Source organism: Lactuca serriola, chromosome 1 (genome assembly GCF_051521515.1).
Source record: "Lactuca serriola cultivar US96UC23 chromosome 1, Lser_US96UC23_V15, whole genome shotgun sequence".
In the NCBI taxonomy this organism is placed as follows: domain Eukaryota; kingdom Viridiplantae; phylum Streptophyta; class Magnoliopsida; order Asterales; family Asteraceae; genus Lactuca; species Lactuca serriola.
In genome coordinates, this window is record NC_136408.1 from 143705151 (window position 1) to 143717994 (window position 12844).

The following is a 12844-nucleotide window of genomic DNA, read 5'->3' on the forward strand; positions in this document are numbered from 1 at the left end:
TGTATGACAAATGTAAAGGGTTGTTTTTGTCGTCATTGCATTTGTTCTTCCTAGGGGACATCACATGAATATGAAATAGGAAGGGTTTTTTGTAGGTTTGTATATGCAACTTGTAATCGATTAAGCGGTAATACGTTGAAATAGCAGTATGTTTTTACATATTATGTTTTTTTAAGGTTAAATTTGTATGTAATTTTAATCGCTCGGCCGTGTTAGTATTCGTTTACCATTGTTTAAGTCGTAAGTTTACATGGTGTTTGATATTTATGATTGTTTGTTTTTCTAGAAAAATCACTTTTTATTGTTGGGTCACGCACCACACAGAAATACTTGGTTTTTCACATTTGCTTATTTTTTTAGAAAACTTGTGCTACTTAATACAACAATGGACCATTATCTTGAAACCATTTTTCATTTTATTTTAAGTTATATTATTTAATATAGTTTTGTTTTATTTGTTTTTCAACATGTTTATTATTTTAATAATATTATGAATGGTATTATAAAAAATTCGAATATATTTTACACAATTTTAAATAATTTCAAAATTGTTTCGTAAATTTCATATAAATATTTTTTTTTGTATTACATTGTTCATAACAAAATATTAATAAATTATAAATTTAATCAGTAAAATTACCAAATTTATTCAAGTTAACCGTAAAAATAACTACTGCCTTCGAAAATAAAAAAATTAACATGTTTTTCGCTAAATTAACAATTTTATTTGTTGTTATTTAGCAAATAATATGTTTAATTATTTTATATAAACATCTTTAAAGATAATATCATCAAAATGATTTTTATATTTGATTTGCATTTGATAAGCCTAAATAAAATTTTAATTTAAAATTATTTTTAACTATTGTGTAGTTAATTTTTGTTCATTACAGCTGCCCTGCAGAGTAAAAAAAACAAACATATTTTTTATTTAAGCTGCAACCGTTTGGTCCACCTACAGAGACTTGCAGATGTGGTCCTCAGACTTCAAATGTTTTGGCTTCGATAAAATAAACAACATCTTAATCGTGAGATTCTGATATAAAAATGGTTATGGTATGGTATGGTATATACATGATTCTTGTTTGTTAATTTACTAAAGATTGCATTATTTTATTATTGTTTTATTGTTTTGAACGACACTCATAAAATATAAGATGTGAAAACAAATAAAGTACAAATTACAATCACATGATTCATCGTTTGTTACAATTATTTGTAGGGGATGAAAAAAAATACTTAAGTTCAAATAGTCTTTGTCATTCGGATTTTATACACGATGACTTTGACAAAACTTTATACTTACATGATGTTATAAATGGCCTTAAACCTGCAGGTTTGCCAATTTATAAATTTGTATTAAAAGTAAGTATTCCAGTTATGTTATTGAAGAATATTGAGTAGAAATCTGGTTTGTGTAATAAATCGAAGGTACAAGTTATAGCATTGAGTAAAGGTGTTATAGAAGCAGGGATAAATTGGGAACTAATATAGGAAACAATATGTTTATTCCAAGAATCTCATTGACCCTTTCAGATAAAAAAGATTCATTTCACCTTTCAAAGAAGATAATTTCCCCTTGTTGTATGTTTTGCGATGACAATAAACAAAAGTCAATGACAATCTCTATCAAAGGTTTGTTCGTTTTTGGGACAACTAGTGTTTACTCATAGACAGTGTTTACTCATAGACAGTTGTATGTTGCATTGTCCAGAATTAAAAGTAGAGGCAGATTGAAAATAAATTTTAGACACTGAAGGTAACCTTAGCAATAAGACATCTAATGTTTAATTCAAAAAAGTATTTAAAAATGGAAGAAAACATCTAATGTTGTATTCACTGAAGGTAACCTTAACAATTTTAGACACTGAAGGTAACCTTAGAAATAAGACATCTAATGTTGTATTCAAAGAAGTATTTAGACACTATATTTTGCATTGTCCAGAGTTAAAAGTATGTTGCATTGTCCAAAGTTTTAGAATATATCATTACTAATTTTTAGTACTTTGGGTTCAATTATGTACATGTTCAATACATTGTGTGTCTATGTGTAAAAGTATTGCTTTAATAATGGTTTGATATACACAACTTGATATTTTTTTCATGAATTTGTGTAATATACGGGTCTCACACCTAGGTCTATTATGAAATGAAATAGATGATATATTTGCATATAAAAACCGGAAGCTATAAGAAAATTAATAATGTATACTTTAAAAACAATTATAGAAGTGACAAAAGAAAATTAATATGTATAAATATATATTAGTGACATTAACTAGGCGAATATGATTGGAGTTAAAATGATCACAAAATCATCTTTTGCATCAAACAACTCATATACCCCTCGTGGGCATGATACATATTTCTCAAGAATTCTTAATCAACTCCATTTTAACATTAACATCTCACATCACATTTCAATCATCTCATTCCATCTCATATTACATATCATCAAGATTTCATCAACTCAACTTAATGAAATCCTCATACATGATACCACCCAATCACCTCTTATGGGTTTTCTAGTATCAATTCCCATCTTCTATTAATCATTCTCTTTCAAATCACATATATTCTTAAAGTGAAAATGAAAATCTAAGTCCTTGGAATTTAGTTAAGCATAATAATAATCACTAAATCGTTATATGAATAGTTCAAAGTTTACTCACCTTGTCTTTTACGGTTTATTTGGATGATATCCCAACGTTGGAACTTCCTTGCTCGATCCTTCTTCTTGATTTCCTAATCACAATTATCTCATAAATATCTTTAACAAGATCAATCACACCTTTCAACTCATGAACATAAATTCTCATTTGTGAAGTCATATGATTTATTTATCAAGAATAAAACTCTATAGATATCTCAATCCATAAATACTCATACCATGTTTAATATACCTAGTATATAATTACATACATCAAAATTTATCATTTAAAGACTTAATTCGTTAACTTGTATTTCTTTACTCATGAACCCTAGTCCTCATGAATCAAATTTAACATACAATTTTCAATAACATGATACTAAATTGAAATTAAGCCATAACATATCATATAACATCTCAAATTCATTTGTTGAACTCAAAGCCTTCATCTAGGGTTTCAATCAAAACCTTTAAGTCTTGTTCTAGATTCAAGATATAAGTATTAAAAGTGATTAATCGTACCTTGATTCAACAAATTGAAGTTCTATGCCTTCAATCTCTTCAAAATCAGACTTGGGAGGGTTAACTAGGTGTAAATCTTACCTTAATATGTATTTCTAGAGATTTGGGATCAAATGACTTTGTTTAAGGACGTAACTTTATTTAACGTCTGATGTAACGCCACGTCGTGGGCATCTTTTGTGACGTTTTCTTTATACGACAAGGCATACCCCGTCTCGAATAGTATTGGGCAACATACTTTCACCATGTTGTGGCTCTTCTCCACCACATCATGTCCTCTTCAAATTAGGATGTTGTCACTATTCATTGAAGTAACTTGATTCTCGCTACAGCCACGTCGTGGGCATCTTACCCACGCCATGGCACTCATTTGTAAAATTGTTTTATTCTTTCACTTAATGTATTACAAAGTTTTTACTAACTTTAATCACATAAATTCTCATACATATGACTTATTTTGACTCATAATCAATAATTCTCAATTAGATACATCACACAATAATCATACTAATCATAATGCTATAATGTCTAAACTTTCATACATTAATACTTGTCTTTTAAGCTATTAAACATAGACCAAGTCAAATGCACAAAAACCGATATTACAAGTTATCCCCTCCTTCAAAAGATTTTGTCTCCGAAATCTATTATCGGTCAATTAAAGAAATATGGGTATTTTTCTTTTAACTCAATCTCGGGTTCCCAATTTACATCGCAACCTTTATGATGACGCCATTGTACTTTCACCAATATGATTTCTTTATTTCTTAACGTCTTTATTTTTTGATCTAGTATCTTATTGGGTTGCTCAGGATATCCTAATTTCTCATCCACTTCAATCTCAGTCATTAGTACCATTTGTGATTTATCAAACATGGTGTTTCTCAAATAAGAGATTTGGAAAACATTATGGATACCTTGTAATTCTTGTGGTAAATATAATTGATATGCAACTTTTACAACTCTTTGTATTATCTGAAAATGTCCAATATACCGTTGACTTAACTTTCCTTGTTTAGCAAAATGAATCATACCTTTCCATGGTGAAACTTTTAACATCACCATGTCACCAACCATAAATTCTAATGGTTTTTGTCTTTTGTTCAAATATTGTTGTTGATGAAGTTGAGCAACTCTCATATATTCCCAAATCTTCTTGATTTTTGTTTATGTTTCTTCAATAATATTTGGTTTTGCTAATGGTCGTTCTCCAGCCACTAACATGTGGGAGTCCTACACGGTGTTCTATATAGTGCTTTAAATGGTTCCATTTGAATATTAAAATGGTAACTATTATTATACTCGAATTCTATCAATGACAAGTGTTCATCCCAGTTACTACTAAAATCAATTATGAAAGCTCGCAACATATCTTTAAGGGTCTAAATCGTTCTCTCTCTTTGCCCATCGGTCTAAGGGTGATATATCGTATTCATCAATATCTTAAAACCCATTTTCTTTTTGGAAGCTCTACCAATATCGAGATGTAAATCGACTATCTCGATCAGATACAATACAAGTTGGTATGCGATGAAATTTTACAACTTCGTTAATATAGACATCTGCTAACCGATCAACAAAAAGATTTTTTTATAGGTATAAATCGAGCGTATTTGGTTAAACGATTGACCACAACCCAAATGGATTCATGTCCTCTTATGGTTTGTGGTAGCTTTTTATTGAAGTCCATAGTGATTTGGTCCTAATTTTTCACAAGAATAGGTAATGATTACACTTCGCCTCCTGGTTTTTGGTGATTTGTTTTCACTTGTAAGCAATTTAGACAATTTTCAACATATTTTCCAATGTCTCTTTTCGTCCCGGGCCACCAATACATTTTCTTCAAATTTTGGTACATCTTTGTACTACCGGGATGTACTTTATAGCGCATACAATGAGCATCATCGAGTATTAACTTCCTCGTCTCGCCATATTTGGGAACCTATATTCGCTTCATAAGTATATTCACGCCTTGTGAGTTCGAGGTCAATTGATTAATATAATTAACCATATCTTATAATTTCAAATTCTCTAATTTTTCAGCTACTTTTTGATCTCTTCTAATCAGATTTGGCAATTGACTAACAATTCCCATTCATGCGGAGGTGATTTGGATCAATTTTTCTTTTTGACTTAATGCTTCAACTACTACATTAGATTTTCTAGGATAATAGTGAATCTCACAATCATAATCTTTAAGTAGATCCATCCATCTTCTTTGTCGCATGTTCAACTTCTTTTGATCGAATAAATATTTCGACTCTTATGATCGGTGAAAATCAGAAACTTTACTCTGTAAAGGTTGATGGGTATTATGAAAAACATATAATCCTATGTGTGCATGCAACCCTAAAAATTTGATCTATGTTTTCTCTAATTGAACATACGACTTGAACAATAAAATAGAAAAACCCTAGCATGCTACTATATTTTTGAAAATCACAATTAGCGTTAGCATAATCATTGCTTGATTATATATAGTAAGAGCAATTCAAATCCTTGTGTTGTTGAAGCCTCGGGAGCAAGCGTCACAATTGTCACGTCTCTACTGGTTCACGCCCAACACTAGCAAGGAAGAATGATTAAAGAGGAGGAGAAAGGCTGCATAATTCGGCTGGATCTCTTAAGAAACAAGTGGTCAAAAATAATAGGGTAACGACCCTATTTATAGCACAGTCAGGAAACCCTAGATAAGCCCAAATCCAAGATTATCTTAAACTGGGTAATTATCCACTTTCCTGATTATCCATTAGGGATCATTCTAGAATCCATTAATCCTTAAGAAACTGTCCAAGGCTCTATGGAGGGTTCTAGACTGCCTCTTGCTCAAGTATTAAACAATTACAATTCAGTCCCCACACTTTTAATTAATTCTTTAATCCCAAAATTAATTCTAATTAATTTCTTGTTAAATAATAATTAAATATTACTATTTCTAATTAATATATTATTCTTATAATATATTAATAAATCATTTACCTCAATTTATTAATCAAATAATAAATCAACCTCTTTCTCCAAAAGCATTCTGTCAGTTGCTAGTCTTGATGGAAACACAAATGGACTATGCTACTATCAATTTAAGTATATAGCAATTATAGTTATGGGCTTAAACACCTAATCCAACAGTCTCCCACTTTGATTTGTCTAATAACTATGGTTGCCAGTATATTCTTCAATAACTGATTAGCAAATTAAAGCTCTCAAAGTTGCTATCGAACTCTAACCTAGTCAATTATGCGTCCTAAGATAAGTGATCATATAATCCTCCATTCTGCAATATATCATATGGATATGAGACATGGAACAGAATCAATCTCGTTTTCCAATACTTTGTTTCCTGGCTTCTGATTTGTAATGACAATGAACTAATGGGTTTTGAGCATTCTAACACTCCTATGGTGTACATGCAACCCTAGAAACCTTTGATCTATGTTTTCTCTAAGATACATGCAAATAAAAACTTTCCAAGGTTTACATCCTAACTAGCATGTTATGGGGTACATGAATCATAAAACACTAGTAGAATTACATACCTCTTAGTAGTGGTTGATTGCTTGGAGTTTGAGAGCCTAGCACCAATAATGTGGATGCCTCAAATGGAAGTCACAAATCACCACAAACTTTGGAAACCTTTAGAGAGAGTATGAACACTTGTAGAAATCGGCCACCTTCGCTCACACACAAACTAGTGCCATTTCAAGTGCCAAGGACCCCTTTATATAGTGTGGTGGATTAGGGTTACATCCATGTAAACCCTAATACCTATGACCTTTCATTTCCATGAGATCCATGGGTTAAAGCTCCATGGACTATCCATGGAATTTCCATGCAAGCCTAGCCCATTCTAAATAAGCAATAGCCCACACTATATAAATACAAGAGCCCACATTTAATTAGACACCTTTTTTATCACCAAATTAATTCTAAATTAATTCTAGATCAATACTAATTAAATAATATGATTTCATATTAATATATTAGAAATTATAATATATTAATAAATCATAAACATACTATTATCAAAAGATTATCCATAAATAGTTTGGGTGAAGTGCAACCCAAATGGACCATGTCGGGTAACGTCAAGTACATCTTAAATATAGTTATGGACTTAGACACCTTATCCAACAGTCTCCCACTTGGATAAGTCTAATAACTATAGTTGAAAGCATGACTTCAGGAAGCGACCGACAATCGTAGCTCTTAACACTCTGTTGAACTATGAAGCGCCATTTTAGATAAGTGATCATATAATCCTCTGTTCTAGATATCGGCCGGACAAATACATGGAACAACTGCATACTTATTGACTAGCAGTTTGTTTCCTGATTTCTGATTTGTTTGACATATAACTTAATTGTGTTGGATTAGTGTCTAAGCCCGTAACTATATTTTGTATGTACTTAACCTGGTTATGCATGGTCCTTTTGGGTTGTCTTCACCAAAGCAACTTGACAAGGTAATTTAAGGAGAGAGAGAGAGAGAGAGAGAGAGAGAATATTATGGTTTATTAATATATTATAAGAATAATATATTAAAGGAGAAATCATATTTATTTAATTATTATTGGTCATAAATTAATTAGGAATTAATTTGGTGACTAAAACAGATTAATTAAATAAAGGGGCATAAACTGTCAAATGTATGATAGTTGAGTTTTGGGCTGGGAAACCTAATGGACTAAAGGAGGAACAAAATTATGATGGGGATCCATCATATTTTTGTCCAAGGCCTTATTCCAGAAGATTCCTTGGGCTGCTTGGTAGCTAAGTTGTCCATTAGGGTTTAGACTGAAACCCTATCAGCCTACAATATAAATATGACCCCTAGGCTATGAAATTGGCTACACTTTATTCCAAGAGAACCCTAGGGCTGATTTTAGCATCTCTCACCCTCTCTCATATTGCCTTCTTGTTTGTGGGGTTTGTGAACCATTAGAGGAGTTACAATTGTGACTCTAAGCTCAAGATCAAGAAGACTACACGGATTCCAAGCAATTTGAAAGAGGTAAACACTTAGATCTGTTCTTATGATGTTAATTTCGAATTATACATGATAGATCTAGGGTTGCAAGTCTTGGATTCAAAGCATGTACAATAGAGAAACCTAGATCCAAGCATTAGGGTTTGTATGAGCACATAGGTTTGTTCTTATGCATAAAACCCATCAGTGGTATTAGAGCCTTGATTAGTTTCAATTGTATGTGACGATTTAACTATTTTCTTGCTGAAAATTGTTTTTCCTTGCCTCTGCCCGACTCAACTCGGCGAGTCAGTATCTGGACTCGGCGAGTTGGTCCGACTCGGCGAGTCCAGGTCTGACTCGGCGAGTCCAGGTCTGACTCGGCGAGTCTGTGCATCAGGTAGAGGATATTTCGGGATTTTGTTGCTTTTTTCATGGGATTAATGCCTAAATCGTTTTTGAAGATAAAATCTAATTTTTATTATATTTGAATGATTATCCCTACCAAAACAATAGATAATTTCAAATCTTTTAAATATTAGTTGTTTATATGATAAATATGGATTATTTAAATTATTTGGTAATTATCTTGTGACTAAAATTGGATTAGGTCAAATATAGATAATTATAAAATTAATTGTTTATTTTGTATTATTTGTTATTTGATCCCTTGTGTTTTGGAAAGTTCAAAACTTGTCCTCAAGTTTTGAAATTTAAACTTTGTGATTAAAAGTTTAATTTTGAATAATTTAAATTTCAAACTCTTTTTTACAAGTTTAAAATTCAACCCTATACTATTATATTATTACAAACTTAATTAATATATATATATATATATATATATATATATATATATATATAACTTAAAATGCTAGTCTTACTGTTAGTAGGCCTCATTCACGAAGCCGGTCTATAAGGTGGGTGATATGTGCATAATTGGTTCATATTAAGTATACATTTTTATTCATTTATTAGCTAAATTATTGCATTTTATGGACAAAAGGTACTTAAAAGTGTTTGAATTATATTTTCAGTCCAAAGATGAAGCTTGGAAGCAGAAGGAAGCAGGAGAAATAGTTGAGAGATCAAGAATGGAATAAAGAAGAAAAGCACTAAAAATGGCATTGACTCGGCGAGTCAGATCGACTACTCGGCGAGTGCAATCGAAGAATCGAGAAGATAATGACTCGGGATCCCAGAGAGTTATCACAATACGGGGAATGTGAGAGGGACTCGACGAGTCACCACTTGACTCGACGAGTCGATTCGTATATATAAAGATAACTCCTCAGTACGATTGAAAGGAGTTCTGGGACGATTCAGAAGTACTTAGCTACGATTGAGAAGCCAGAAAAACCCTAGAAGACGACGTAGGAAGCTAGAATTCAATCCCGGAGAGTAATTGAGGCAAAATTTAATCATTCCACTATTTCTTTTGTTTTATCATTATGGTTAAGCAACTTGACTTTGTTTGTTTGCTGTTATTTACTTCAATTATGAGCTAAAATCTTTAGACTTCTGTTTGGGGATACTAAGTTGACAATATGGTTTGATTGATTGGTAGGATTAATTCCAAGTTGGTGAATTTTTGTTATTTTAGCTTGCTAAAGAACCTTGTGTGTGAATAATAATTAATTTTCTGTTAATAGGAAGATAATTGATAAGCATGAACATCTATTGATTATTACCCTCATATACTATGTGATCACTATGCTATATGTCTAGGATTAATGAATATGAAACTAGAATTAATAAGAAAATTGAGTACATTCATGTGCAAGCTTGTAAGATGACCATCAAACAAGAAGTTAATTAAAAGAATAAATTAGTTAACTATTGCAAGTCTAACTTAACCCGAATAATTAATCTAGTGAATTTAATTAAATTAGACAATTGGACATTGTTTAAATTAGTTTATTTGCTAAGGATTAGGGTAGTGAATACGAATCTAATCACTTGAATCGGTAACCAACTAGAATTAATAAGAAAATTGAGTCACCACTTGACTCGACGAGTCGATTCGTATATATAAAGATAACTCCTCAGTACGATTGAAAGGAGTTCTGGGACGATTCAGAAGTACTTAGCTACGATTGAGAAGCCAGAAAAACCCTAGAAGACGACGTAGGAAGCTAGAATTCAATCCCGGAGAGTAATTGAGGCAAAATTTAATCATTCCACTATTTCTTTTGTTTTATCATTATGGTTAAGCAACTTGACTTTGTTTGTTTGCTGTTATTTACTTCAATTATGAGCTAAAATCTTTAGACTTCTGTTTGGGGATACTAAGTTGACAATATGGTTTGATTGATTGGTAGGATTAATTCCAAGTTGGTGAATTTTTGTTATTTTAGCTTGCTAAAGAACCTTGTGTGTGAATAATAATTAATTTTCTGTTAATAGGAAGATAATTGATAAGCATGAACATCTATTGATTATTACCCTCATATACTATGTGATCACTATGCTATATGTCTAGGATTAATGAATATGAAACTAGAATTAATAAGAAAATTGAGTAAATTCATGTGCAAGCTTGTAAGATGACCATCAAACAAGAAGTTAATTAAAAGAATAAATTAGTTAACTATTGCAAGTCTAACTTAACCCGAATAATTAATCTAGTGAATTTAATTAAATTAGACAATTGGACATTGTTTAAATTAGTTTATTTGCTAAGGATTAGGGTAGTGAATACGAATCTAATCACTTGAATCGGTAACCAACGAAAGAATTAATTCATTGCACTATTACCTTGAAATCAACCATAGAGTTAACCAAGTTGAACTAAACAGAAGTTCCTTTCCAATTATTGAATCTAGTTAAGTCGTTATTTTCTAGTCTTAAATTAGTAATAGTTAGTAAGTTTCTAGTCTTGTAAAACTAGAGAAAACCCCTACTTCTTAATTAACTTAGATAAAATTAGTTTTTAATTTTAATTTGCCGTTCCCTGTGATCGATACCCTGCTTACTTAACTATACCACAATTGATAGGTTCACTGCCTTTTGTGTGTCATCTGATAATTAAAAGTAGGTTTAAAACTAAGTGAGTTTACACACATCAAGTTTTTGGCGCCGTTGCCGGGGAACGGTTCTAAAATTAATATTAAATTCTAGTTTAATCGATCCTTTGTGTGGGATTTATCTGACACAAAGTTATTTACAAAGTAATTCAATAAGTAGAATTAGTTTCAATAAAATTCTGTTTTTAGGATAACTAGAAAAATTTTCAGTTTTTTTGCCTAGAACTCGTCGAGTGCACTTGTGCCGACTCGGCGAGTACATCGCTGTTTCAGCTTTATTTTTTTATTTCATTTTTGTTCTTTTTACGCGTTTTGTTTCTTTTGTTTTGTTTGTTTACAGTTGTTTCATGACCAGAGGATCTGATACACCTCTGATCCCTCCTTTGGAAGACCCGGAATCCGCACTAAGAAGGAGCAAAGGAAAAGCCGTTGGAGAAACCACATCTTCAAAGAACTCACCACTCAAAAATTTAAAGTCCATCTTCAGCAAGAAGAAGAGCAGCAAATCAGGAGCATCCAGTGCCTCGTTGATAGTTGAAGAACCGATTCAAGAAGATATCGAGTACGAGACTGAGGAAGAAGAAGAGCATACTTACAAGCACGAAACCGATGCCAAAGAAGAGTCAGCTATCACAATGGCTAACATTGATGAAGTCCCCATGGGGGAATGGAAGAAAAGGATGCGTGATGATACCGGGCCGGGACTTGTGCAACCCGCAATTCCCGCGACCGCTACTTTCGAACTAAAAGGCCATATTCTCGCCCAACTCAAAGAGATTCCTTTTTACGGGAAGGATAACGAAGACGCTTACAAGCACTTGGACGAAGTAAATGATGTGGCCGATTACTTCAACGTACCGAATGTTCCACGCGAGACCCAGCTTCTTCGCATGCTTCCTGTCACGTTTAAAGGAGCTGCAAAAGATTGGTTAAAGCCACTTCCTCCCGGATCGGTCACCACATGGGCCAAGATGAAAGAAGAGTTCATAGACCATTTCTGCCCGCCCTCCAAGATAGCCAAGCTAAAGAAAGCCATTGCCAACTTCGAGCAACAACCCGGAGAATCTCTTTATGAAGCTTGGGAAAGATACAAGAGCCTACTTAGAAATTGCCCACACCATGACCTTAATAGCCAATAAGAGGTCTCCATCTTCTATGATGGAGTCAATGTCACCACAAGGCAATTGCTTGATTCTCAAGGCCCGCTCACAAAGAAGGCGCCCCCGGTAATCAAAGAATTAATTGAAGAATTCTCTAAGCACTCTAGAGAATACCACAATCCGAGAAACGAAGTAAGTCGTGGGGTAGTGAACGCGGAAAATGATAGCATGGCGGCGGTGATAGCTAAGCTTGATAGTCTAGATCGAAGAATGACAAAAATGGATCAAACAATCCATGCTATTAGGGTAGGATGCGAGAATTGTAGAGGGCCCCATCTCACAAAGGATTGTGATTTGGATGAGAATGGAAATAAGAAAGCTCAAGTCTTTTATTCAAGTGGTGATCGATATGATGAAAATTGGCGAAAACCTAAAAAGGATTGGATACCATACGAAGAGTATAAGAAGGCAAAGGAGGAGAAATACAAGCAGAAGGAGATGGGACTATACCAAAAGGAAGAACCAGTAGAAAAGAAAGCCGATTTAGAAGAGTTATTCACTAGATTCATAGCCGCGTCCAAAAA

At 32.7% G+C, this 12844-nt stretch overlaps 1 non-coding gene across 1 annotated transcript; it reads right to left on the reverse strand.

The window, feature by feature from the left end:
• Nucleotides 1-12179: 12179 nt before the first annotated feature.
• Nucleotides 12180-12286, reverse strand: LOC145080841 (small nucleolar RNA R71). The gene has a single exon (XR_013695422.1). It is a non-coding gene; the product is annotated as a small nucleolar RNA R71 (small nucleolar RNA).
• Between the last annotated feature and the right edge of the window lie 558 nt (nt 12287-12844).